The 27681-nt window shown below is 39.0% G+C and overlaps 1 protein-coding gene across 7 annotated transcripts in view; it reads right to left on the bottom strand.

Moving 5' to 3' along the window:
- The window catches only part of LOC147144835 (cell adhesion molecule 2-like), a 141269-nt gene that overhangs the window by 95125 nt on the left and 18463 nt on the right, over positions 1-27681 (bottom strand). The window contains exon 2 of one of the 7 annotated variants that reach the window (XM_086035759.1): positions 13512-13695. The exons of the other annotated variants lie outside the window; for them this stretch is intronic. The gene's annotated coding sequence lies outside the window, so the exon portion shown is untranslated. The remainder of the gene's footprint in view (positions 1-13511; positions 13696-27681) is intronic. 7 annotated transcript variants of the gene reach the window in all.

Below are 27681 nucleotides of genomic sequence, written 5' to 3'. Positions count from 1 at the left end.
CGGCTTAAGACCCTGTTTGAGAGTTTGCAAAAAGTCTAGTACAAACTGTTACCTTTGCCAGTGCAGTGATATGGACAATGCCTGTATTATGTCTGTTTCTGAGTCCTTAAATATTATGACCACAATCTAATTTTATCACGTCACACACACGCGCAACCACGCACACACACCCACACACACACAGGTAAAATGATAATAGTGGTTGACGCAAAATTTACAGTATGTGTTGAATATGCATGAATTTTCAAGCGTCTTAAAGCCTGATTAAGCCAGCTTAAACCAAAGAAAAGGAAAAAACATTTTCTGAGGATAAGTAGGTAGCAAAACTACAGAAGGAATTTGTGTCTAAAATATGAGATAGGCGATTATGTGGATTGTGCATGACATTATATTTTTCGACCGAAAAGAGAATATTTAAATTGTGATTTGTGAATTGTGTAAATTTCGATATTGGTCTTCATCTGTAACATGTTTTCTTACATTTAGATGATAATTTTCACATTTGCTTAATTACAATACTGTCACAATCACAAACTAGGAATGTGCAAATGTTCATTATTTTTTTCACATTTATATATTATTTAGTTTATTTATTTAGTTTATATATTGTTTATTTTAATTTAGGTTTATTATGTATTGCACATCATATGCACAAAATAATATTTATTATAGTATTTGTCATGTGAATTGTCTGTGTAAAATTAATTTGATTGAAAAAATGTAAACGAAAAGTATCAGTATTGTATCGAATCTGTTAAGTGTGGTCTCGCCCATCCCTATTTGTTGCTTATAGATTTATTGAGACACGTAAAGCAGTGCGGATATGAGTTTTATTAGTTCTGTGACTACACTCATTGACTCAACACATTTGTATCTCAAATCATCGTTTCCCATTGAAATTAATACAAATGCCATTAATCCATTCCAGCCTTCCCACAAAAAAAACCCTGCAAATATTGTAATATGTATTTTAATGGAGACATTCCATCATATGTATTTGAATGAATGCTACAACTCCACTCATCAGCTCATCAGTACCATGTATATGTGTGTGTCGGGAGTAAAAGTAATACTGTATGATGTCACAAAAATACCTACAAATAAGTACAAATACCTGGAAAATCTACTTAAGTACGGTAACAAAAGTATTTTTTTCTTTGTTACCGTACTTAAGTCTTTGTACTGTTACACAGTACTGTTACACTGTTGTTTGAGGCGGCACAACCCCTCCCCTCTCTCTCTCTCTCTCATACATATAATAGTTGGCGGCTCAATGTTTTTGGATACTGGGAGACCTTAAAACAAATTGGGGTGATGTCCCCTAACAGGCAAATAGTGCACACTATTGTTGTCCTTATTTATTTCGCCGCGATTCAGCAGTCGTCTTTGTACAGTAATCGATGTTGATGAACGAGCAGCGAGGTTCTCTTTTATTCCAATAGAAAGTTTCCATTATCTCTCACAATGTATTCACTCTGTCAAAGTGACAGGGGTTGAGGCGAGCCGCACACTCCGCCGCCCTCGCCCATCCCCGGAGCCGCCGTCATCCGTCTATTCACACCCCAGCACCACCAAAAAGGAATTTGAGAAATCAAAGGCGGAAGAGAGCAGGAAAAGGCTGTTGAAGTAACACAAAGCTACAAAATCTATAAATACGCCAATGTCATCCATCAAAGCTGTAAAGATGGCATTGCAAAAAAATAAAATAAAGGAAAAAAATACCTGTGTATGTGTGCAACAGTACCAATATATTTCCTGGTTGAGTTAGATAAGATAAGATAAGATAAGATAAGAATGCCTTTATTGATCCCACAGTGGGGAAATTTTCGTTGTTACAGTAGCAAAGATATAGGTCACACAGGGGCGGCGGCATAATGTGGCCATTAATGTATAACATTGACGGCAAACATTTAGAATCAAACCTATGTAGATATACGCAGTAACATGTGTATATACACATGTGTATACACACCAACCTACATCTACATAAAAAATATGAGGAACACTCATTTCGGCCTGTACATAGTACAGAGGAAAAAATACTCTAAGTGACAGTGCTGCAGTGCTGTAGTGAAATGTAAGGAACAGCATTGGATAAAAATAAAACTAGACTAACAGTAGTGGGGAATGTTGAGTATTGCACGGTATTACAGTAGTGGGGAATATTGGGTATTGCACGATACGAGCTCAGGTGCAGGACTGCACAATTGCACTAATGACCGCCAGTTTGTAGAGACTACACAATGTTCTTGTTAAAGAGTCTGACAGCAGCAGGCAAGAAGGAACGGCGGAATCTCTCCTTTGCACAGCGAGGGTGTAACAGTCTGTCACTGAAGGTGCTGTGGAGTGCTGTTAGGGTGCCCTGGAGGGGGTGGTCCGGGTTGCCCAGCATTGATGACAGCTTGGCCAACATCCTCCTGTCCCCCACCGAGTCCACAGAGTCCAGGGAGCAGCCCAGGACAGAGCCGGCCCTCTTGACCAGTTTGTCCAGCCGCTTCTTGTCCCGGGCCGAGGCGCCGCCTGCCCAGGTGACCACTCCCTGGAAGATGACCGATGCAACCACCGAGTCATAAAAGTTCCTGAGGAGTGTCCCCTGAACCCCAAAAGACCTCAGTCTCCTGAGTAGGAAGAGTCTGCTCTGACTCTTCCTATAGAACTGGTATGGACTACTTGCGCCAGGAAGTTGTCATACTCATGAATGTCAACTGTGATAGTCTGTACCAAATTGTTCATGAATATCCTTCCTTCACTAAAGAAGCACAGAAATAATGAATAAAGATCTCATATTCTCCTGTTGTTGTTTTTTTTTTTTAATCTTTGATCAGTTATAAAAATGCAAACGTACCCTGCCTTGACTCTGTGACAAGCAAGCTGGTGTCAATCAAAGGAGGTAGATTGAAACCTTCGCTTGCATGCTTTTTCTGGAGTCGTTCAGGTACGGCAAGCCACACAGCCTCCACTCTACCGTATCGATACTGCGTGCCCTCTACACAAGTTTTTCTTTGCACTCCTGTTATGAAGTTATTAAATATGACAGCAGCACGGCCCAGGTAATTGTCGCGATTAATACTGCTTATTTTGGAACGCATACATTTTTGAGTCCCGAAATGCATGATGACCGATAAACCACGCCTCTCTCAAACAAGGATAGACGAAACAGTAGATGAATAGGAGATACAGTAATACATAGAGTGCACACGCGACAATTGTGCAATCTGGTGAACACAAACATACATTTGTAAACAGTACCAGCCTACACCAGCCCCACGCACGCACCCACACACACCCGCACACACACACAAGTGGTTCACAAATTCACCTACAGTTGGTGACAATGATGTCGGTATAGCGTGTTACAAGTAAAGTGTTACTCAAGAATGCCTTCCATTTTGAGTAACTACTAATCTAATGCTTTACTAGTAGTCTGATTAAAATTACTATTCAAACGTTTTATGTTACTTTTTGACTAAGTGAGCAAAATGCGCATCTATACAAGATGTAGCTTCTATGAATTCAATAGCAAACGATTTCCAGTAGGTTGTTGCCTGCGAGTGTTGGCAACGCACATCCAGATGGTTGCGAGCGTCAAAACGACGTAAGAAAGGCTTCAAAACACGTCTTTAATATGTTGCATTGAAAAAAGGAGTGCATGTGGCGTGAAGGCGAAAACTGTACTTCATGTTGATTTCCTTCTGGGAAGACTGCCATAAAAGTTGACTAAAAGTAGAAATGATTCGTAAAAGTAATTTTACATAATTTTTTTAATAAGATTTAAATATGAAATTCTAGAGTGACTAAATAAAAAAATATACTGTATACAAATACATAAATAATTTACAGGGACTTTCATGAAAATATTAATGCAATGAAAATTAAGAAATAGCATTGACATTATGATTGATGATTATAAAAACATAAAATAATCATACAAACAAAATTTTGAAAAAAAAAAATTAAATAAGAGATTTACATAACATAAAATAGAATCACCACAATACTAATTTAATAAAAACATGAAACTATTTTAAATTGAATTAAATAATTAAAAATTAAATACTACAGTACTACTAAAATATACAATAATAAAATTCAATAGCAAATTACTACATAATGTATGTTTGTCTGTATATTATTTTAAATTAAAATAAAATAATGAAAAGAAAATTGATAGTTACAAAATCTAAAATAATTCATTAATAAAATAACATAAGTACGACAATGTATATTATAATACATGGATTTAGTGATAAAAACATATTTTATAGTAAAAACACTAAATAATAGGCTATTCTGTACATGAAAAATAATCAAATAATATATGCCAATAAATATAAAATTAAAATACTGTATGAGCTGAAACGAATAATCAATATCATGTGAAATGCATGATTATTTAGTATGAAATAGAATGTATCTAACAATGATAAAATAATTGAATGACAAAAGTTGAAGAGTCAAGCTTACATGCTTAAAACCAAAACTAAGTTCCGAAGACATCAAGGTTTTACGAGCACAAATATATAAATTAGATAAAATAAATCAAGGCATCCTTTGCTTCATTGTGACCTCCAGGCTTGGCGGCGCATCAATAAAAGTCTCATAAAAGTTGAAATAGGACCAAAAGTTACCTTGACATTTGAGATTGTAGCAAGGCCTTTGTCTCCGTTTTAACATTTAAAACGCCGTAAAGTCTTCTTATTAACATTTGCATGTGTAGATACAACACGCATTTAAATGCATTTTATCCCCATCTTGAAGAAACACTGAGTGGATGCAAATTTCAAATCGCATTGCTTCTTGTAATACAGATTAATTTATTGCTTGTGTTTGTTCCAAAATACAAAATATCAAATCACAATCGCACTAGTTCGGAGGGGGGAAAAAAATCGCAATTAGATGATTTTTCAAAATGTGCCCTAATGCACACCGCGGCCACGCAACTTTGCAGGAACTAGGAATCCTCGGCATGCAAATAAACCGTTTCTTTCTCTTTCTCGCTTTCAGCCGAGAGTCAATGAGAGCGTAGGGATGGCGAGGTGCCATCACGCAATCAATGGCGGGATATGAGCAAGACGTACGAGCTTAGCTATTTCAGACGCTTTCATCAGGGAACCTCCAGAGAGGCCAATTTCCGTCTGCTTCCAATATCGATGCCACCTGAAATCAGACTGATGGATGCCCCCCTTTTTTTGAGGGGGGGGGGGGGTCTGGGGGTTTCCCGTCGGTGTCGCTGGGAAGCAAACAAACATGGTGGCAGGCACAAGGTGGCAGTCATGATGAAAAATGGCCCACTGGAGTGATGTCGGTGGATATAACAAGGCTACACACTGCAGCGTAAATGCCAGGTTTTTGCAGTATTACAAATATGAGACCAAGATAAATAATTTCTAATCTATTTCTACCATTAATGTATCTTAGCTCTAATACAACTCAATTGAAAAGGAAATAAAAAGGAAAAATAAACAACTGAAGTAATACCACCATGCAGCCATATTCAAAGTCTATGATTACATCCAAATGGATGGACTAATGAAACTAAGGTTAAACTTTTTGGTCATGATTCCTAAAGGTATGTTTGCCACAAACAGAGCACTGCTCATTCGTCCCCCCCAAAAAAGACAAACTGGTTTTTTTTCTAGTGGAACTGAGTCCTGAGTCAAGATGTAAGGAATTATGTACAGATACAAATAGCAGTTAGCGTTAGGACATAACCTTCAGGCTTCTGCAAAAAATGAAAAAATAAATAGGAAAAGCTTACTAGAACAGCTTTCATTTTTGTGGTTGAAGAAGGTGCTGACTTCCATTTACCATGAGTTTGAATGTGATTCGTTAATTCCGAACACTACCACATCCCAGTTATAAGAAGGTGTGCGCACTTGTGCAACCACATGACTTTAGTTGCAAATAGCACATGTGCCCACATAACTGAGATCACCTTGGACTTCTGACTTTCATTATGCAAGGTGGCAGTCAACTTGAACCACTGGCAGGAAGGTGTAATCACTTTTATTGCGCAATCATAACTCGAGCGTGACTGAGAGTAACGTGAATTTTATTTACCTTGGATTACTTTCACTAATTCAATTTATTTCTGTTGTGCACTGTGGCAGCATTATAATTAAATATTTAATGGCTAATTTAGTTCCATGATTCTGACCAGCATGCACTAGGAGTGTAACAGTACGCTAAATTACATTTTGGTTCGGTTCGGTTTCTTGGAAACTTCGGTTCGGTATATTTTCTGTACAAAAAAACAGATTTTAAAAAAAAAAAATGTTTATTTTGAAAAAATGACAAGTAAATGTTACTTTTTATTTTTAGAAAAAAAAATAAAAGCGAACCATTCGGGTGTCATTCTAAGAAATTACACCAGAATAAAAACAACACTAACAATAAAGATCTTTTAATATTGTAAATTATTAAGACATTGAAATCTTTAAACACTCAGCAGCAACAGCCTTTGACACATCTAAGTATTCAAGTTAAAGTCGCCATTACAGTACATATACCCTTTTTGTGATGAAAAAAAACCATACAATAACAGCTACAATTATTGCTAACTGTATTAAAACTTTTTTTATAATGAAATACAGTAACTTTAAAGTCTTTATGAAATTATTTACACTTTTTAGGGCATTAAAATCTTTGAATGTTCAACAGCATATTGTAACGAATTGGGTTATCTGTGTTGTGGTCGGATTTGCGTTTTGCTGAGTTGTGATGTTTCCGAGGTTCATGAATGCATCGTACGGCTAGTGAGAGAAGCAGTGGAGAACGAAGAACGGAGGTGCTGTACTTTGTTTTTGGCTAAAAAGACTGCTTGCTTCCTCGTCTAAGAAACATTCAAAGTCGGATGATGTCGTTTTAAGTGTTATTATGTTAGACGTGCTACTGCAGCTTAGCTGCCAATCTCATGTAGCAATGTCGGCATACAACTTTGGGACTTAAACACGTACCTTCCCCCATCTGTGATTTTAACAGGACAGCCAGAATGTTCCCAAACAGGAGACCGCAGTGTACGGGGAACCTTCGAGCGCTGGCTTGTTTGCGTATTCGTTTGCTCCTCTTTAGTGCCGCCGCCCTCCTCTACCGCGTTCTACAGTCAGTAGCGCCCGTGCGTAAACTCGCGCTAATAAGTGGACCAAACCAAACGCAAGTGGACCGAACCGAACATGCCATACCGAAACGTATTAATACACCCACGTGTACCGTTACACCCCTAGCATGCACCAATAAGAGACATTACACTTTTAACGTCCTCTGCCTTTCATGCAAACGACACAAATTTGATTCAACAGGGTGGGTTGTTGTGTGTCAGAAAGGGCATCTGGCGTAAAAACTGTGCGAAACAAACCACGCGAATGACTCGTTTTGACGACCCCTGATGGTCAAGGCGCAACCGTCAATCCCCTAATTAAAAATTACGTTCATTAGCCAGTACAAAAAAAAAGAAAAAGAAACTTTTACAAAAATGCATAACAGAAAAGCTAAGTAGAATAACACAGGCAGCGGCTCAAAACTCCAAATAATCATCCAATTAAAGGTGTGAAGCCACAAAAGAGGGAGCCGGGCGTACGCACGGTGTCAAGGTCAAAAGCATTTAAATGCAAATAAGGGGCTCAGCGAGGCTGACGTGCGCTTTAACGGCCACATACAAATGAAACCATCTGCCTCCGTGTTTCCGTATTGTCGTATTGTGCGGTAAATGAGCAGCAAATGGGAAGAGTTCTGAGGGAAGAGCCGACAGTGCAAATGAAACCTGTGCCACTTGTTGTTTTACCTGCAAAGGGATGCACCAAAGTTTAATCATACTGACTGGGGAGCTGGATTTCGCAATACCACTGTGTGTACTGTTCAAAGCACGTGAACAAAGACTTGATTCTCATATAATCGGAAAAGCTGTGTGACCATAACACAATTATTATTGTACTATTACGTTTTTTACGTAAGGATAACCACCACTTTGATTAATAGAAATTAATGCAAACTACAAATTCAGACATCCTTATATCTAATGACAACGTTTTTGTATTTGTGCTCAGACCATAGCCATGTCTAAAATAAAAATATTGCTTTGGCACCATCTGATGGCAGCTTGTTGTTTGGAAATTACAGTGGTACCTTGACTTAGTTTTTCAATATACAAAATGTCATGCAGGTGTTTTTTTTTTGTTTTTTTTTGCTTTGACGTGCGAGCAAAAGGTTGAAGATACGAGTGCCAGATGGTGGCCGCAAATTTAACTCACCTCACAGCAATCTGCAGTTTGGCACAAAGTGAATAATACTATAAAAAAAAAAAAAGAAAAAAAAAAGAAAGAGGTTTCAAGCTGTTTTTATCCAAAACAAGATCATCATACCTTACATATTTAAAACCACCACACATCTTTGCTTTGGTAAAAATCTGCTATGCTCAGGTGAAATAGCAACGATGTTGCGGTGCTATAACCTTCTAAGTGGTAATAACAGTCATATATTCTTTATCATCCGTGAGGAAGGACTATTCGTGTTGTACTGATAATAGAAGTTGAGATGTCGCAATGAACAGTATACCAGTATGTCTGTCTTATAATGCCCTCAGTTGGCCAGGCACCAAAAAGAGCAGCACAATGGCAATTATTCAATTGATGCAGTGTGACAACAACTGTGACTCTATTTTTGCAATGTACAATATTGTGGAGTGCTACTTTTCCTCATGAAAAAATATCAGTTTTTGTTGGGGTTTTTTGGGGTGGGGAGCTTAAATGGATTAAGAGCAACTCAATTAATTTCAAGTAAAACCCTTCTACTGCTTTTCATGCGTGTGCACCATACACCTAAGTTGTGAGGTTGCAGGCGTGTACCAAAATGCATGCGCCCTGAGGCATTATGTCACCCTGGCCACCCCACTGAAAAATGTATGACTCCCCCTCTGATCAAAACAACAATTTGGATGCTTCTGACAACATACCTGAGCTGACATTTTGTCAGCTTTAATTTGAATTTAACTTTTCGCTGGACGAGGCAGCGCTTTGACAACCTATCACGCAGAAAATAATTATCTGAGCACATTTGTCACCATGAGAATGTGCCGAGACACTCGGTACAAACATTATTCATCAAAACACTTTGCCGGGACTTATTTGCTAAAAAGATTGCAGCAAACAGAGCCACGGTGAATGATAACACACACAAGAAAACATCAACATTTCTGCCTCATTTAAACCACAAACTTTGGCATGTCCTGTTATTAATGAGAGGTTCAAATTGAATGAAAAATATGAAATAGGTGGTGGAAATAATTTGATTTTGCAACTTTTGAGATCCGTGAATATTGGACATCTGACAGGCACCTTAATGAAAATGTCCGTCACCGAGGAAGGCAAGCAGTAGAATTAGCATACATGCTAACTCAAATTTAAACACGAGGATGCACTATACAGGAAGTCCTCAATTTACGAACAAGTTCCGTTCCTACACTGGCGATGTAACACGAATTTCCGCGTATATTGGATTTCACCCTTAAAGTCGACATTTACGTCAAAATACATTGTATAAAAACAAAAATACATTAAAATAAAAAAACATAAGATGCTGTACTTAGCATTACTGCTGAGAGGTGGATGGAGAAGAAGGAGAGGAGGGAAAGCTACTGCCGGCGAACACAGACATGCTCGAGACACGCATGGTCAACTGCAAGGAATGCTGGTCTTTGTAGTACAGGAAGTGCTTATATTCGGAAGGGCATGAATACACAAGGAGAGGTAAACAACCTCACAGATGCAGCCACTTTTGACACTTTTGAAGCGAGCAGGAAACCGGCTGCTTCATTCTTGTGGTGACTGACATGAAGATCAAGTGTTTAATGGACAGTTTAAGGTAACAAGAGGAAATGACATCCATTTCAGTCATGACGCCGTGCGTATCCGTACACAGTGGGTTATTCAAATGCCGGAGCAACTCTGTCTGATCAATCATGTAAACGGGTTATTAAGAATGTTTCAGAATTTGGAATTTTGACCTTAACCCGTATAGTGACTGCATGTAAACGTAGGCACTATGGTGCTGGGGGCAAAATGGCGGAAGAGGCACGGGCGTCAAATAGTCGAAACGTCATAGGTTGCATAATTCAAGGACTTCCTGTATAATAGATCCATGCAGACACAAATCAAGAAGAATTTCACAACTACTATGAGTGACTCAGTAAGCTGCAATAAATGGTGTCGTATTTACAGAGGATGAAGAATATATACTTGTGAGTACTGTTATAGAGCTGGGCATCACCTAACCGCCACAGCGTCCTGCATATTTAATCGACTACGTGGTCCCAGCCCGTCCCTAGTCGGCGACAGGCAATCGGTGTTGAGAACGTGATCATCACGTCACAAGCAGGCACCGCACGAACAGATACGCCGCCAAACAAAGAAAAAATATCAAACAAAACAACAGACATACACACGCGTGGTGATCGGTGAAATAAAAACAATATGGGGCACATCTCATTGTGTCTGGGACCGCAAGGTACGCAACGCTGTTTGATTTTTTTCCTTACTCGGCCGCATGCCAGGAGTGGTACAAGATAAGTCCGTTCTCTACGTCGTTCTGACAGACTGGGACCACGTGGGTCGATTAAATATGCAGACGGGATATAGGTGATTGCCAGCTCTGCAGATACACTGTATATACGAACACATGTCAGCACAGCATTTTGGGTCATTAAAACAACCACAAAGCTTGGCCTTTCAGTCTGCTAGCTCGATGCTAATGCACAAATGGTGCCGCAACACCATTTGCTCCCCATGCTCATAGTTGTATAATCTTTATCCTCTGCGAAGAACGACTAATAGTAGTGACGTACTGATAAGATGGAAGGAGATGAGATGTCTCAATGAACTAGCTGTGTGTTTGTTTTATATTGCCCCCAGGTGGCCAAGAATCATACACCAGAAAGAGCAGCACATAGTCATGCAATTGGTGCAGTGTGACAACAACCCTTGAATTGTTTTTTCTTGGAGGTTTGTAAATTATTGCTACACCTTGCAGAAGTGTCGGTTGACCACAATTTGAAAAATGCTGTTAAGAGAAATTATGATAAAACAGCATGAAGGCTTACATCACAAACATGCTTGACGTTGGCATCCGTGGATGAATTTGATCTTCTTCTTTTTAAGCGCCTGGCATAATGGCAACCTTTCCCTGAAAAAAGTCATTACTATGAGTATCTGCGTGTCACAGCCAAGAGTGCATCTTTAGCCTACTTCTATTCATATACAAATCTTTTGTGTGTGTGGGGGGGAGTGCGTGTGTGTGTGTTTCCATAGTCATGACCTGTATGGTAATGCTTTTCCTTTTGCAATGTCTTCTACAGCGAAACACCCAACTTCATTGATGGAATTTTACCACTGTTAAGTGTGATCAGATGGCTCATTAACCAAAGTTATTTGAAAGTTATTTGTGTACTCAAGTGTTTGAACAATTGTATCGGATCACAAAACAGCTCAGTGGTTACTCCATGTTCGTCCAAAGACCTTGTATATGACTCCCCGTCCATTGAAGACAAAACATTGCCGTTTATAAGTATTGACGGCTGGCTATCGATTCCATCGTGCTCACAACCTTCGTAACAAGTGTCGCGCCGATAGTAGGACTTCATTTCCCGCCTGACATGCCAGCAATATGCTCGGCCACCGGCTCGTTTTTATCTCTCCGCCCCGGGCCGCCAGCCGCTCGTAATTGCTGTGTCTCATACGACGACGTGTGTTTCGCAGCGGAACGCGCACAGACAGATGGGCCGAGGATCTGCGTTGACGTCTCGGTGGTGTCGGGCGGGCGCTACCTCACGCCGCGTTGGCCAGACAACAAAGCAGGCCATCCGCGGCGCCGTCATCTGACATTCTGGCCGCAAGCTGTTTCGCCCTCACGTTGTGCTTCATACGCCAGCGCACATTTCATTTACACGTCTCCTGGCAGCTCACCAAGTGGACAAATGGCAACGGGGGCCTTACAAAATGCCTTGGTGATATGTCACTTTGGACTTTACACCTTGTTGACCGCGCCATTAACATGCCAGGCGAGTAAAAGCGGGTACGATTGAAAGTTAGGGCTGGGCCATATGGCCTGGGATTAAAAACATTTTTTTTTTAAATTCAAATTTCTGATAAGTTTCTGATTTCGTTCTTAAAATATTAAATAAAAAATATATCTACACAATATGTCATTTTTTTCCCTAAAGTTTCTTCTTTGGGGGGGAGGGTAGTCGAGGAACCGATTCCAAACTCTCCAATGGAAATCATTGTACTTTCATTGCTTATAACGTCCAAAAACGGCGATCAATTGGCACCAAAATTAATGTGGACATCCCTACTAATTCCCTGCACTTCAACATATCAAAAGGATTAACCTCTCTGTGGCTGATTTATATGAGAATGAGGAAATGTGGAAGTGAGCAGAGCTACATAGATATAGGCTGGGATGAGCGCACACTGCTTCTTTACTTAAAAAAACAAAACAAAAAAAACAGTGCTTCTTTGATGATCACGGTTAGGACGAGCGAGGCATTTAACAGGCATTGTGGATGTTTGTTTGTCTCTGTGTGTCCTGTGATTGGCGGCTACCAGTTCAGGGTGTACCCCGCCTACTGCCCAAAGGCAGCCGGGATAGGCTCTAGCACGCCTGCGACCCTTGTGAGGAGAAGCGGATTGGATAACGGATGGATGGATGGGTAATCTCGGTTGTTTTACATCAGTATTTTTCTTGGCCTCATGACAATAGTTTTATATTATCGGAAAGGTCTTTTAGTCTTTGCGGTGTCACAACCAATAACAGAGATTCTAAACCAAAATTCTTCTGATGTACAGGTACTGTAGCTTTTATCTTAAAGGTAAAAAAACACTTTTTTATTAAAAAAAATAAAAAGCCATTAAGATAAACTGGTAAAGCATCATTTATGAGAGCCTGAAAAACAGCTAGTGTGTTTGTGAGCCCAAAAGGTATAACCAGGTACTTGAAGTGACCTATTGGGGTCTTGAAAGCAGTCAGCAAACTATCATCTCATACTTGCTCATATTTAAAGGCTTTTTAGTCGCAGCCTTGTCTCAGACTGAGATTTTAAAAAGACTATGACTTGATTCTTTACACATTTTTTTTACCCACAATATAAATTCTTCCGTTGAATTTTCGCCAGTGATTCCCCTTCATTCATGCCACTCTCGCGTTTGTTTGCAGTTTACCATTAGAGCTCATCTATAACCAACAAGTTGTGTCACATCACCGCAAAAACTCAAAGACTTGTGATAATTGTCATAAGGCCACGACTAGGAAAAGATTGATCTAAAGCAGTTGAGATTATCCACTTTACACCAAACGATCGACATGATGGAAGCGTGCTGTGACTACTTGTAAGTAGACTACACATCTATTTAAAAAATGTACCTGTGTTGAATTTACTCAATTTCATTTTGTCACGACACATATCCAGCATAGATAAAGAACAAAACTACATATTTTCAAGTACGGTAAATGAACAATTTACATACCATTTAAGTGAAACTTCCCTCAGCACATCTGATAATCTCTCAAGAAGTGTACAATGGCACTCTGGTTGGGAATCACTACCAGTTAATACCAACGTTGTAAAGGCCTTCACACAGATATTCATCCAGCGGAAAATGTGGATTTTTCTTTCTGCAAAACGAACGAACATCCGATTTGTTCAGGGACCTAAAAGAAAAAAAAGATGCAACATCACGAAATAGATGATGCAAACACGAGTTACGTCGCGACTGCCTTCACAACCGATTCCCAGACGCCTTTAGGCGACGTTTACTCCGGGCGTGTGCCATCTGCCGTCACCGCGTTTGACATTCATTCCTACTGTGAGACATCTGCAACTGCAAATGCTTCCCACACTTTTATTGAGGAGGGAAAAAAATCAATTAAATCAGAAACAACCTTTAAAAAGTTACAAATTGCAATTTGCATTCATCTCAACTGAATGCTTTCAGTCAATGCCAGACATTTCAGTGTTAAATTATGACACATTTGATCGTATTATGCCGCATATTTTAATGCCGCCACTGTGAAAACGTATAATACACACAAAAGAATCTCCTTTCAAATAAGCGGCGAAGCAGAAAATGTTCCTTCTGTGATAAGCTCTTTGAAATGGCACTGTGACAGATATGCGCAGCACGGGATTCTGTATTGAAAATGAGACAGCGGTTATCCAATATCGAAGACACAACCAGGCGCCTGATGCAGTCAACGCGAGGTGAGCTTTTGGGAAAAATAGGTCACAACAAGAAATTGGGATTTCTCAGTTAATGCATCTTGTCAATTTGGTCGAAAAATTGTTGTCACGCTCTTATCTTAAGATTACGCATTGTAAGGTGTCATCTTTAAATCGCTATCAAAAGATGATACGATTGATAGCTGCTTAGCGGCTGGTTAGTAGCGGCTAAAATGTTAATGCTACTATTATGCAGGCAGTGTGTATCTGCTTTTCATAGGGAGGAAATTCTCTTGTCAAAATAGCTTCATCTTTGGAAAATAACGCCAAGTCATAACTGGCCATCAGCCAGGGGCGGAGCCATGGGTGGGCCTGGGTGTGCACAGACTGCCCACCCAGTGGGATTCATGAAAAAAAGATATACTTTTAAATGGTTAGTAAATTATGTGTTTTTTATTTTATTGAATATTATGGCATAATTGTGGTTGTCTAAGGAAGATCCGACTCTTCATATTATTCAGTTTGTCGTTTTATTTGAATATGCGATGTGTCAGGACAGGAGGATTGTGCTCAGTGAGAGAAATATTCAGTCCCACCCTGATTTTTCCAGGCCCGCCCATTAGCTACGTTCTGGCTCCGCCCCTGCCATCAGCTGCACGTTTAGCTGCTCGTTCGTTCATTGGTTTACTTCTTCAACTTGCAAACCAATCAAAAAAGTAGAGAAGGAAAAGCTGGATCGAGTAAATCTGCTCACAGCACCATAAAATCACATATAATTCAAATCCTCCTTCAAATAGTTAATATTCGATACATCAGGTCATGAGAGGTGCTACCAGTAAACCTGACATAATTTGTATCCATTTAAATCGTTTAATGTTTTGTCCTTTAGCATCCAGAGATCGAGTCTACAGGTTGTTTCCTGTTGAATGCCTTAGTGCAAGTGGGCGGCTTGCAGCATTTGGCATTTATGACTCAGCACTCTTGGGAGAATTTGGACTTTACTTCCAGCCAGCAGCAGTTCACGACATTGTTTCTTGTATCGCCCACAAAAAACACACTTGGTGTTCTTTGCCAAAAATGAATATGCATCTCAGTGTGATGGCAGGATAATTGGAGGTGAGTGCAGCTGACCTTGTGCCTCCTCACTGCAGATATTTCAGTAGGTTTTTTTTTTTTGGTTTGTTTGGGTTTTTTATTATAAAAACTTCACTGCCAATAAATATCAAAGAAATGGAACGTAGCCACTGAGTCGTGAATGTGCATTATGCTTTGGAAAACAAAATCAAGGGATGGATAAAGATTAGGATAGAGTACTTAGCAAATAGCTTTTAGTAGCACAATAGAGTGATTGACGCTTGATCTGAGATTGCCGCTTTATCTGATCTAGGATCGGAAGATTGCAGTTTTCTGTATTTGCAAAGTTAGTCAATATATGGGACATTTGAGGTCCCATAAGGGACAAACCAAACTAGCCCAATATACGGGGCAGTTGGCAACCCTAGCACAATGCCATTCACGCAGCGACCAGTGAGACAATATGCACTTAATTTAATTAATAAGAAGAGTCACTGTGTTTACGGTAAATCGGTAAGGACATCAATTCACAATGACCTATTTTTATCTTCTTGCCATTTACTTTTTGAATGTCAAAGATGATGCAAAAAATAATAATAACGATAAAAATTCTCAGAGGCTTTCCAAACGAGGCCAAAAATGAAACTAATTGAGACGTTGACATTTCAAACCACCGAGAAGTAGTCGACTGTGAAGAAACAACAACAACAACAGCAACAACAACAACAATAATCATCATCATAATAGGAGAGGTCGGGCGTGAGCAGATTTGCTGTTTTGGTTGCCTTCTGCCGCTTCTTCATTTTAACATCTGCGGAATTTTGGATCAACAAAATCCACAAGGTCATTGAGAAATCCTTCACGGGGTAAATACAAATATAAAATGTCAAAGTTGCAAGTAAAATCAATACAAAAGGCTCTGTGTGTAAATTCCGCTCTGAGCATGTATAGCCATTTTTTTTTTTTTTTTTTTTTTACTGGATGTGGAAGTGAATAGGAAAATTATGAAAAACTTTTTGGGCCATATGATGCTGGCTAATATTATTTCAAAACTTGCAGCGTACATAAATCAGGCTAACAAATCACACACAAATCACATACAGCAGAATACAGAATGATTTCTAGCTTGAATAACCCTATAACCGCCCCCCCCCCCCAAAAAAAATCATTGATTGTAACGCAGTAGGCATTCTTTAAGCTTAAAGATAAAGTCTCACCGGATTGCGTGACTGCAGGAGGTCCCCACATTTAGTCTTTATATTTATAGAAATGTTGACTTTTGCCATTTCAACATAAATAGTTAAATAATGCATGTCAAGTGAAAAAGACATCATATTTTATTACTTTATTATACTAACAAGTACCCCATTTATGTGAAATCCAGAAAATACTCTTTTTTTTAATAAAAATAATTTGGGTAAGTCAAAAAGGGTGTCTTATTCTATTTAAAAAATAATAATAATACAAAAAAAAACATTAAATCGAAGTTTCTAAAGAAATAACCCAGAATTTTGACCCAACACAAACAATCCAAAAATTGGGTTAGTGAAATAACCCAACTGTTTTTAGAGTGATCCCAGCCGTCTTCGGGCAGTAGGCGGGGGACACCCTGAATTGGTTGCCAGCCAATTGCAGGGCACACAGAAACAAACAAACATCCGCACTCACAATCACACCCAGGGGAAATTTAGAGTGATCAATTAACCTACCATGCACGTTTTTGGAATGTGGGAGGAAACCGGAGTACCCGGAGAAAACCCACGCACGCACAGGGAGAACATGCAAACTCCAAACAGGAAGGCCGGGGCCGGAATCGAAACCACGACCTCTGAACTGTGAGGCGGACGTGCTAACCAGTCGACCACCTTGCATAGAACATATTCTTGAAAAAAATATGTTTGGGTTGACTTCCACTTTTAATGTAACTGTTAAAAATGCACTTCCAATTAAGTGGCCAAACTGGGCGTCAATTTTTATGTTAAGCAGAGTTGACGGTATCTGATGAATATAACTATTAGAGTAACTTGTAATCTAACTTAGTTACTTTTAAACCCAAGTAGTCAGTTAAGTAACTAAGTTACTTTTTGAAGCTAACTGTGGAACACTGCTCGTCAACCCCCACCATTAGGTTTCATTCGAGCTTGTCCTCACGAGGGTGGCTGGTGCAAACTCCACACTCCAGGAAGGAGCTGAGATCCATCTGAGATTCAAAATTTTTATTGCGATATAACGCAATAAAACCTGAAAACTTATACACGGATGGAAGCACTTTAAAAGGACGAGGACGCACGGTGACAGAGGATGATTATTTTTATCAATTAGGATGGAGGGATGATGACGGATGGGTGCCCAGTTCGCGGACGGAGGACAGACTGGCAAAATAGAGTAAAGTGCCCATCTCTGGAAATTATTTGAGTAAAGTGAACATTTCTTGAACATTTTGCTCAAATTCTGAATTGACGTTATCAAGGTCTATTATTATACAGCTGCATTTATATGTTACACCAAACAAACACTTTAAAGACGGCAAATTCCTGACTCAAAATGTCAGATGGGGAAGTTTTGAAAGAGTTTCCTAAAAAGTTTTCAACCTTGTCAAAATTTAACAGTGTCAAAGTGCACATTTGCAACCAAACGAAAGCCGGCGTTCACATTCATCTGTCAGTGTCTGTTCCCTAATAGGGGAATAACTTCAAATGAGTGCTCGAGTGACAAAAACCCCAGGTGACAGTTGAGAGCGTTAAAAAAAAAAGACTATAGATGAGTGTGTAAAAAAAGAAGAAAAAATATGGGTGCGCTTCCAAGGAAATCGCCTTTTTAAGTTGCTCATATTGAGGACGGATGCGAGGGAAACGTGATCACCTGCCAAGAGATTAGGATAACAAATCTTGTCTGTCAGTATCTTGATGCAGAGAAGGAGCTGCGTGCTTGATGCAATTGGGATGAAATGCCAAGAAGCGGGAGATGATGAAGGGATTTGCTCATTTTATGGTGGAAATACATTTCTGGTTTGCTAATACTGTACTCGCTAATAATTTACATCCTTTGCACTCTAATCTGGAACAACTAGTGGATAAACAATCTTAAAAATGACTTTTTAGCAACTCGTTGTCTTTCTTTGTTCAGAAAAAAAGTACAATAATACTGCTCAATTGATCATTAGATGTAATTTAATGACTTAATAAAACATGCTGCATCCAACTACAGAACGATTGACACATTTTGATTATTTTGGTCCAATTTTACTTTAGAACATGTCATTTTCTTGCGAATTTCCAGTCAAATTTCCCAATCTAAATCTCAATATAAATTCCATGTAGTGTATTCATCACACCACTGATGGGATCATGCAGTGCCTTCGGACATTTAATAAGAAACGCTAGCCAGCTTCTCCTAATTGAAATATGTTACCACTCTTTCCTTTCTCTTGGAGTGTGCCAAAATGTTCCAGTATAGAGCCAATTACGGGGAACCACAAGAGCGAACACTTTTGTGACACGCTGCTAGTGAGCGCCGGCAAACGTTTCCATGGTTACCATTAATTCAGCATACTAATGATAGTAATAGAATGAAAAAGAAACGTTTTCATAATGACACGTCACATCATGAGTGGGCAAGGAAGGATCATTGTAGATGCGTTCAGGAGTACTCAGTGATCATAATTAACATTAGCACATTAAGGTGGAAGTCAACCCCAAAATGTTTTTTTCAATAATATCTTCTATGTGCCTCCACAAGTCAAAATACGGCATTCTGATTTATATTGAATTTGTGGAGTATGAGTTTAGCAGTAAAATCAGGGGGTGGCCATGTTGCCACTTGGTGTCAACTGAAAATGACGTCACAGTTGCTCAGGGCTCAGGTAACGACTAATCATGGCTCAGCTTCAGAAAACAGGTGACTGTGATTGGTTGTTAACCTGAGCAACTGTGGGCAACCTGAGCAACTGTGGGCAACTGATGTCATTTTCAGTCGCCAGAAAGTGGCAAAATGGCCACGCAATGAGATGGCTAACAATGGGTGGAATTTGCTGTTTTACTCATATTCTACAAACACAATATTAATCAGAATGCCATGTTTTGACTAGTGGACGCTCATAGAACCTATTTTTGCAAAGCATTTAATGGGTAGACTCCCTCTTTAAGGCTAAAAGACTCTCAAACTATAGCCCATGCTGTAATAACAATTCACAATGTGAGCAATAATTAATTATACAATAGTTATGTAAAGTCATGATGTTATAATGCTATGTTATGTCATGCTTTTTTATACAATATGCTAGGTTATATGAAGTTACATATTTATGTTATGCTCTATGCACATTTGTCATACATATATGATGTCCTATGATATGCTATGTTACTATGCTATGATATGCTAGGTTATGTTGCAATATGCTAAATGTTAACCTGTGCTTCTATGCTATCCATGCTGTTATGCGATGCTATGCTTTCCATTATCTTTCTGTGCATACTGTAGAGTGTACACTTTACAGTATGCATTATTACGTTATGCTATTATGTGATGTTTGATACGTTTCCTGTTACACTACATTACAGGTGATTCTGTTGTGTGTTACAATGCTATGTGTTTCACATGATATGCTAGTTATCCTATGCTTTGCTATACAATGTGCTATGGTATGATGAAAGTTTGTGAAAGTTTAAGTGTGTTTTGTGCTTTTAATTTTGGGGCAAAAAAGAAAAAGAAAAGATTTTGAATCAAATGTCTTCCAATACTAAATGTACAACGCACTCTCAGCTGTAGACATGATGTAATCCGCTCAGGGCTGTGTGTTGAGCGTGTCGACATCCAGCGTGAACTATTTCTCCCCTCTTCAATTCTGTCTGGTGACCAAATGACAATAGCGGTGGATTACAGTCCACTTCAGGTGTTCAGACAGGAATGAGAAAATACCCCACAGAGTGTGTCGATCTCGCATAACAAAGACTTTGAGGATCTAAGAATAAAAAGTCTTATTTCAGCTTGCCACTGGCAACAAAAGTCTCATTTTAACATCCCAAAGTGGAACGCGGAGGCAGATGTCATTCTAAGGATGACTTTCTATACTCTGCACAATGTTGCAATGTGTCATTTTGAGTACTGCTTCTCAAACTGGGGTGGAAAATAAGGCAACATCTTGCAGGAGGATTATAGTGCATGCCTGAAAGACGAATTGATAATTTTGTTTGACTTTTGAGGCATATTTTTGATCATCAAGTCCTCTGACCACGCCTTAAGAGTACTTTTATGGTTAACATCAGATTTTTCATCCATTGCCATCACTGGGATCTCCTTCTGTCGCGGCATTCCAGAAGATAAAACAAATGAATAAAACGCCAAAGAAAAAGTGAAACACATTTTCAAAGTTAATCTGTTAACAGTCATTTACAGTAGCTGAAGCCACAGCAAATATTCATGTTGATTTTACTTGTGCCAAAGTAATTTTGAAAATACACTCTATTGTTTCTTGAAAGTATACTTTTTAATTAAAAAAAACATTTTCTTGGAATGTAAAACAATATCAAAAGTATACACATTTCTAATCTTGGAAAATTTTCAGAATCTTTTTCTCAAAATTATGTAACTTTTTATCCAGGAAATATTCAACTTTTCTCCTAAAATGTGACTTATTTTCTAGAAAATAGACAACATTTTTGAAAATATACAACTTTCGTACGAAGATATGACTTTATTCTTAAAAATATGCAACTGTTCATCTCGAAAATATATACCATAGTTTTTCTTTTCTTCATTTTTCAATATGCAACTTTTTTCTCAAAATGTGTTACGGTATGGGGTGTGCGAATCCCAGAAAACACAGATATGGTATACAACAATTTATTTACAAAAAAACAAAACTGCACACAATGAAAAAGTACAAACATAAAAAACCCTTACCCAAAATGGCAAGGGGTTAAAGTAGAAATTTAAAGTACACGCAAAAACACGGAAGTAATTACGAACAAAAAACGCTTGCAGAAAAAGTGCAAAGATTCTAGTCTCACTATACTTAACTAAAAAAATCTAAGAATAAGAGCAGGGGTCAAGAGGAAGCGAGTGAACGAGCATGGAGTCGAGAATGCATTGGTACACGGAGGCGAGCAAAACCAATAGACAGGCAAGATGCGAGCAGGTTCAGCAGCCTTTTAATGCAGCAACGTGCAGCAGCCGCTTGGAGGATCCAACCACCAACCATCAGGCTGGACTGAAGAAAAAACTAAACTAAACAAAACAAAAGCACAACAGGCCAGAACGCAGAAACATGACAAAAACACAGCGTTTTATGCAGAAAATATTTTTTCTTTAACGCAACACTGTGTCATCTGTCAGTTTTAGTTGATTATGGCGGCGCCATGTGGACAAAAGCGGTAGTGTTTTGACAAGTCAACCACATTCACTATGAGCGCCAGCGCGTGTCGTGAAATGCTGAGCTCTCGCTGGCCTGCAAGTTGGATTGAATTACATTTCTATTTCCAGTGGCTGTGTGAAAGATGAATAGCGATGAGGTAATGAATCAAATTTTGTTCAAACAATACTTTTGTTTTTTGTTTGTTTTGTGGCTTGTGCCATGACACTAGTAAAATCGCGTAGACATTCGAATCGACTTCCGTCCTTATAGCGAAAGGAGGAAGTGACGTGTGTCGCAAAGCAATTCCTCAAAGTTGCTCAGAGCCAGTAAAAACCATACAGACCCCCTCAGGGCATGACAAAAGTCCCATTCAACTAGTTGTAAGTCAATGTTTCATCAAAAGAGTTGTGAAAAAATGTTATTAAGGTCGAATACTTGACCGGTGTTGCTTTAAAAACAACAACAACATACAAGTGGATCTTAGAACTTAGCTATAAAATATATAGTTTTTTTTCTCAACATATACTTTTTATATCGAAAATATTTTCTTCTAGACTTTTTATATCGAAAATATTTTCTTCTAGACGATATAACTTTTTGTTTAAAAATACACAAATGTTCATCTTTAAATAATGTATAAAGCATGCCTATATCATTTATCCAAAAAAACAAATCTTTATCGAGAAAATATTTTTTCTTGAAAATATACAACAGTTACATGTTTCTATAAAATATACTTCTTTTTTTAAATGAAAAATTAACAACTTTTTATCCATCTTTTTAAATATATAATTTTTTTCTTGAAAATGTACAACTTTTCATCTTGAAAATATACACCTTTTCCTTTTTTAAGCTTTTTCTTGGAATTTTTTTATTTTGTTTTATCTTGTGGCGTGGCCTTAATACGGTGTTTTTGTTTGTTTGTTTGTTTGTTTTTCCTAAGCAACCCTGAAACTTTTTCAATCTTTCAGAATCATCCTGCAACACAAAACAGCTGCACTGGAAAACTGACATTCATCGACATTGGTTACACAAGCCCTCTCAAATTGACCCGCCTCACATCTTCAATTACACCAAGTCCAACCATATCAACCCATGTGGACTCTCTTTCAGGTCAAGACTTTGAGAAATTGCTCGGAGGACACCTTGCCACCTGGCTGCTGCGAGTGAACTATATAGCCTGCACAAAATCGCAGCCTTCAATGAACCTTTTCAACAAATTAGTTTTATATAGTCTCTTTTCCTCCCGCCGTTGACGCCGCCAAAGATACAAAAGCCTCCACCGAGTGCGGTGTGTCCATTTGTGAGAAGCCGGCAGCTTCCCGCCGTCGCGCTGTGTATTTATGGAGCGATGATGGGGCCCCCGAGGTTGAGAGTGGTCATTACGTGGGTGCTTGCTGCAGCACCAGTGGTTAAGGTCATCTGGAGCGCAGCACATGCCTTTTTAGTTTGGCTTTTAAATCATTTTAAGTCCGCTTTATCTTTATCTTTTGATTGAGGACTATTTTATCTTATCTTATTTTCTCTCTCTCTTTTGCCACAAAGGTACATCCGCGCGTTCGGGAACGAGCAGGGGTGTTATAGCTCCCTTTTTAGCTTCGTTTAGCTGGCCACCGCATTTGCCGCGGCGCCGCTTCCGCCGTGAAGGGAACGCGTGGAAACGGAAAAGGTCCGCCACAATGTCAACAGTCAACGTCTTCTCCCAACCATGCACACCTAACCTCCAGTACCGCACCCCAAGTCCAACAAAGACTGGCGATCATACACCAGCAGAGACCATGAATAGAGCACCAATCACCAAAAACAGAAAAAATAAGCCCAAGTATCAAGAGAGTCGCCGAACATACCGGCCCACTGTACGCCACCTTGAGCAATTTGAGCAAGGCTTCACATCTTCAGCGGTACTTCAGTTCCCTCCATGCAAACATCAACCAGGAATTTTCCAAAGGGGACTGAACTTCGCAAGCACAGGTTGCTCTCTTTGAAAGGTCAGGCAGTAAAGTAGACACAATTGTTCTCAAAATTAATGAAGCATTTGTTTCAACTTGCTTGGAAGTTTGAACACCGCATAAGCTAAAAAGCCAAATAAGGAAGGGGAGTTTTGTCAAAATATGCAGGAGAGCTCGGGATGGGGCAGTTTATGTGCACCCATATGTATTATGTGGCTCTTTGCAGTGACACTTTAAAAATTGTGGCTCTAATTTTAGTAAATGGATGTTTTAATGTGATAATAGTCATTCTTATTGGAACTCTTAACTAAAAGTATCTTCCCTGTAAATGAAAGTGAGTCGGTTGAATTTACAGAATACATGCACGTCATGGCGGATGGTCAGGATGGTACCACCTCGGCCTCAATTTGAGTCAGGAAAAACCCTGATATTACTAACTTCTTCCAAACATTTTACATGATAGAATAAAATGAACATGTCATTAGGAATATACTATTCGTTTAATATTTTCTATCAGAAATATTCATGAATTTTACCATAAAGACCCTTCATGCTATATTAACAAGAAATTGTGTTTTGTATTTTGTATTACTGGTTGTTAAATACTGTATGTACCTCCTCACATCATTTTTCTTCTCTGTTAAAGGGTTGTTTTTGTGGTTGTTGTTTTTCCTCCCTGCCTCTGAGGCTCCATCTTCTCCTCGTTCCCTTTTTTCCCCCCCCATCGGTATGCGGCTGCCGTGCAGACCACGGCTGATGCCTCTCGCGATTCTGGGCTTTTATTTCCCACCTTGCCTTACAAAATACACACGCCTGCATTCACTATCCTAACTTTCATCTATCTCCAATATGGCAAGCCTTGAAAGAGGACGAAGTCAAATGGAAGAGTTATTAATTAGCAAGAAGGAGCTTCTTGTGCTCCTCAGGTTTTTGCTTTATTTTCTCAAAAATACATCTATCATCATGCGACCTTTGTTCTCGAACATAAAAGTCACAATCTACTTTTTATTACTGATCACTTTTCAGATGGTCTCATCATACTCAAACATCACCAGATTTCACAAGAGGAGTATCCAGATCAAAATGTACAGTATGTATTTTAAGGGACCCGAAAACAACCGCATGCCCAAACCCACTGTGTGGCATCTATGGCTCGAAATTCTGATTTTGCGCCTCATCAAAGACGCATCGAAAAGCAGAATTGCTAGCAGGTTGATACCGTATAATGACAACGAGTGGAAAGCCACGCTGGTCCCCAAAAAAGGTCAAATTAATGTAGCACATATCGGTGAGATTCATGTTAATGTACCTTTACGAACATAAAATTTGCCGTCCCAACCGTCAAACTTGTGGCTTGTTTATTACATCATACATGGTGCTTAAATGTTTTGCTCAGTGTAGGTTAGATTAATACTCCAAGTGGTGGTATTTTGTAGGGTTTTGATGAAAGAAATATTTGTTTCCTCTCAAAATGTCCTAATTCTTGTAAAATTCTAGTAGTATAAAGAATACTCATCTTATTCCTAGTCAGCTGGTCTAATCTTATAAACGCACAGCCATCAAACTGCTGTAATATGTCACATGCTAAAATGCTCGCTGCTCAAGTGATGTTGCACGGACTGTTAATGCTTTTTTTAATTAATGCCTTGTGTTTTTGATTCAAGGAATTGCTAAGTTTAAAGTGAAATGTATATTTGTGTATGAAATTGCCCCACGGAAAATGTTTCTGGGCAAGGAAAGAGATGCGATGCACAATGTGAATTTAATAAATAGAAACTGCTGATTATGTAAAAAAAAAAGAAATCAAGTTGGTTGATTTATTTTCTGTTTTGTACTTAGAATTACTCTTTCACCAAAAACAAAAACATCTATTTATCTGAATATTTGATTATTCGATAGAATTATACTCAATCACTAAAATAGTCAATAGCTGCCCTGGGATGAACCTGCAAAAAAATGACTCCTCAAAATTACAAAGTTACTTCCGAAATGAATTTATTGATTAGCTTCTGAAAGAAAAAAAAAATGTTGTTGACCATCGTAATAGGATGCATGAAAATGTCTCAAGGAACCATATCCAGAAACTAAACCAGAAGTCTCCCATTTTTGTTTGAAGTAGCCATTTTGGGTGAATACTTTGACAAACTCCACGAGGGAATTCACTCAAATGAGTCTCAGTTGGAAGCAGGTATCCTAGACAGGTGGGGGAGAATAAATTGTCAAGCTTTTGGCTACGCTAACAAATGTGGACTGAGCATGGTGTGAAAGTTTGATAATTATCTAGACAGATTTTTATTTTTTTTTTGTGGTGGGGTAATCCGGCCCCTAACACCAGTTCGACCAATCAATGCAAAATTGGGTGGACATGTCTTTTGTGACAGAACACACAAAAGAGTCTCAAGGACCGATACTCAAAATTGAACTTGAAGTCTGCTATTTTAGTTTGAACCATTTGGATGATTTCCAAGGCCAGCACTTTGATGAGGGAATTCATCGAAATGCTAAATTATGAAGCTTTTTTGCCTGTGGCCAGAGCAAGGCGTCAGAGTTGGCTAATCATTTGGAAGTGGATAAAAAATGACATATAGGCAGTACTAAACTAAGCATATCATTTTACTCCTATTTGACTGGTTGCTATGTGACACCATCAATTGCACCGACTGGCGCAGCTACAATTGACGATACTTTGAGTTTTAAGTGTTAAATTAACCAAAAATGCTAGTGGCGGACAGAAAACTACCATTTTGTTTTTAAGGAGTCTGGGGACTGAGTGTCAAAGAAAAGTGAGATGATCACATTGGCTGAATGAAATCCACAGGCTCAACCATTATTGAGCACAAAGCCCACTTGAGCAGGCATGAGGGCCAAGAGGGACTGGGTAAGGGCAACACTGCACACAGCATGAAAAGACGCATCATAAGTGTCACCTTAGGTGCACAGTGAAACCGAAGAGGACATTTCAACAGCTCCCACAACACACAGGAGTCTTTGAAGGACCCCTGGAAATGGACTAAATGATGAAAATGGTAGACATCCTGTCTTTTTGGTCACGGGTTCTTGAAACGTTTTTGGGGGTCGCTTGCCATTCTGTGGACACATACAATAACTGAAACTAAAAGTCTTTGCAATTATAATTAGTCATCTCATATATGTGGTTCAGAACCACAGAAAAATCTCTAGGACACTTTTCAGTGAAGGACCCCTGGAAATGACCATAATGACCGTAAAATGGCCACTTAGATCCTTATGATTTTTTTGGTGGGTCTACTCTCTACGACTCGAGGATCCCTGGAAATGACCAAATTGATGCTAAAATGGACATTTCAAACCAATGTGGTGGACTTTTATGTTTTTGGGCATGGCTTATTAAGACTTTTTGGGGGGGTTTACTGTACTCATCATAGACATGGTCACCAAATTTCATGCTGCAAAGTGAAACTGGCTTTGGGGGCTGAATTGTTCCCAAAAATAAGTGTTTCTTTGAAGAACATCGGGAAATGGTCAAAATGCCCCTAAAAGGGTGGACTCCTTGTCTTTTTGAGATTGAGATTTTCTTGTAGATGGACTCATAATAGACAAGTCCATGAAATTTCATGATGAGAAAGCAAAAAAGGCAGAATTTTTCAAAATGGCAATATCCAGCAAAAGTAAGCATTATTATCCTTGATGTAAAGAAAAAATCTCCTATATTGGACGTGTACCTAAGAATGTGACCTATGTAAGCTAAGATAACATGTAAAGCTGTTTTTGTGTTAATGGAGCAGATTGGTCCAATTGTGTAGTAAATGCGCTGCTGCAGGAATAAGGATGCGCCTCGGTGTACTGTGGGGGTGTGGGGGTGTGTGTTTGACACCAGCCTTATATGTGACAGCTCAGAGCTTCACTTGGCTTTGCCCTCAAGTTCATTTGACAGACATTTTCTGTACAAACACGCACACATGCACACGCGCACACGCACACAAAGTCAAAAGATGAAACACAAGTGCATTTTCTCAGCTTTCAAGTGGCGTTGAAAAGTGCCACCCTGCAGTATACGCTCCCAATGAAAAATTACTCTGCGTAGGTGGCAAGGCAATACTGCAAATGTAGAAGAAACCATTTTA

This window comes from Filicampus tigris, chromosome 7, assembly GCF_054856515.1.
Source record: "Filicampus tigris isolate MCC_2025a chromosome 7, RoL_Ftig_1.0, whole genome shotgun sequence".
NCBI classification, from domain to species: Eukaryota; Metazoa; Chordata; class Actinopteri; order Syngnathiformes; family Syngnathidae; genus Filicampus; species Filicampus tigris.
The sequence above is the reverse complement of the archived record's forward strand: the minus strand, read 5'-3'. Positions and strand labels throughout refer to the sequence as shown.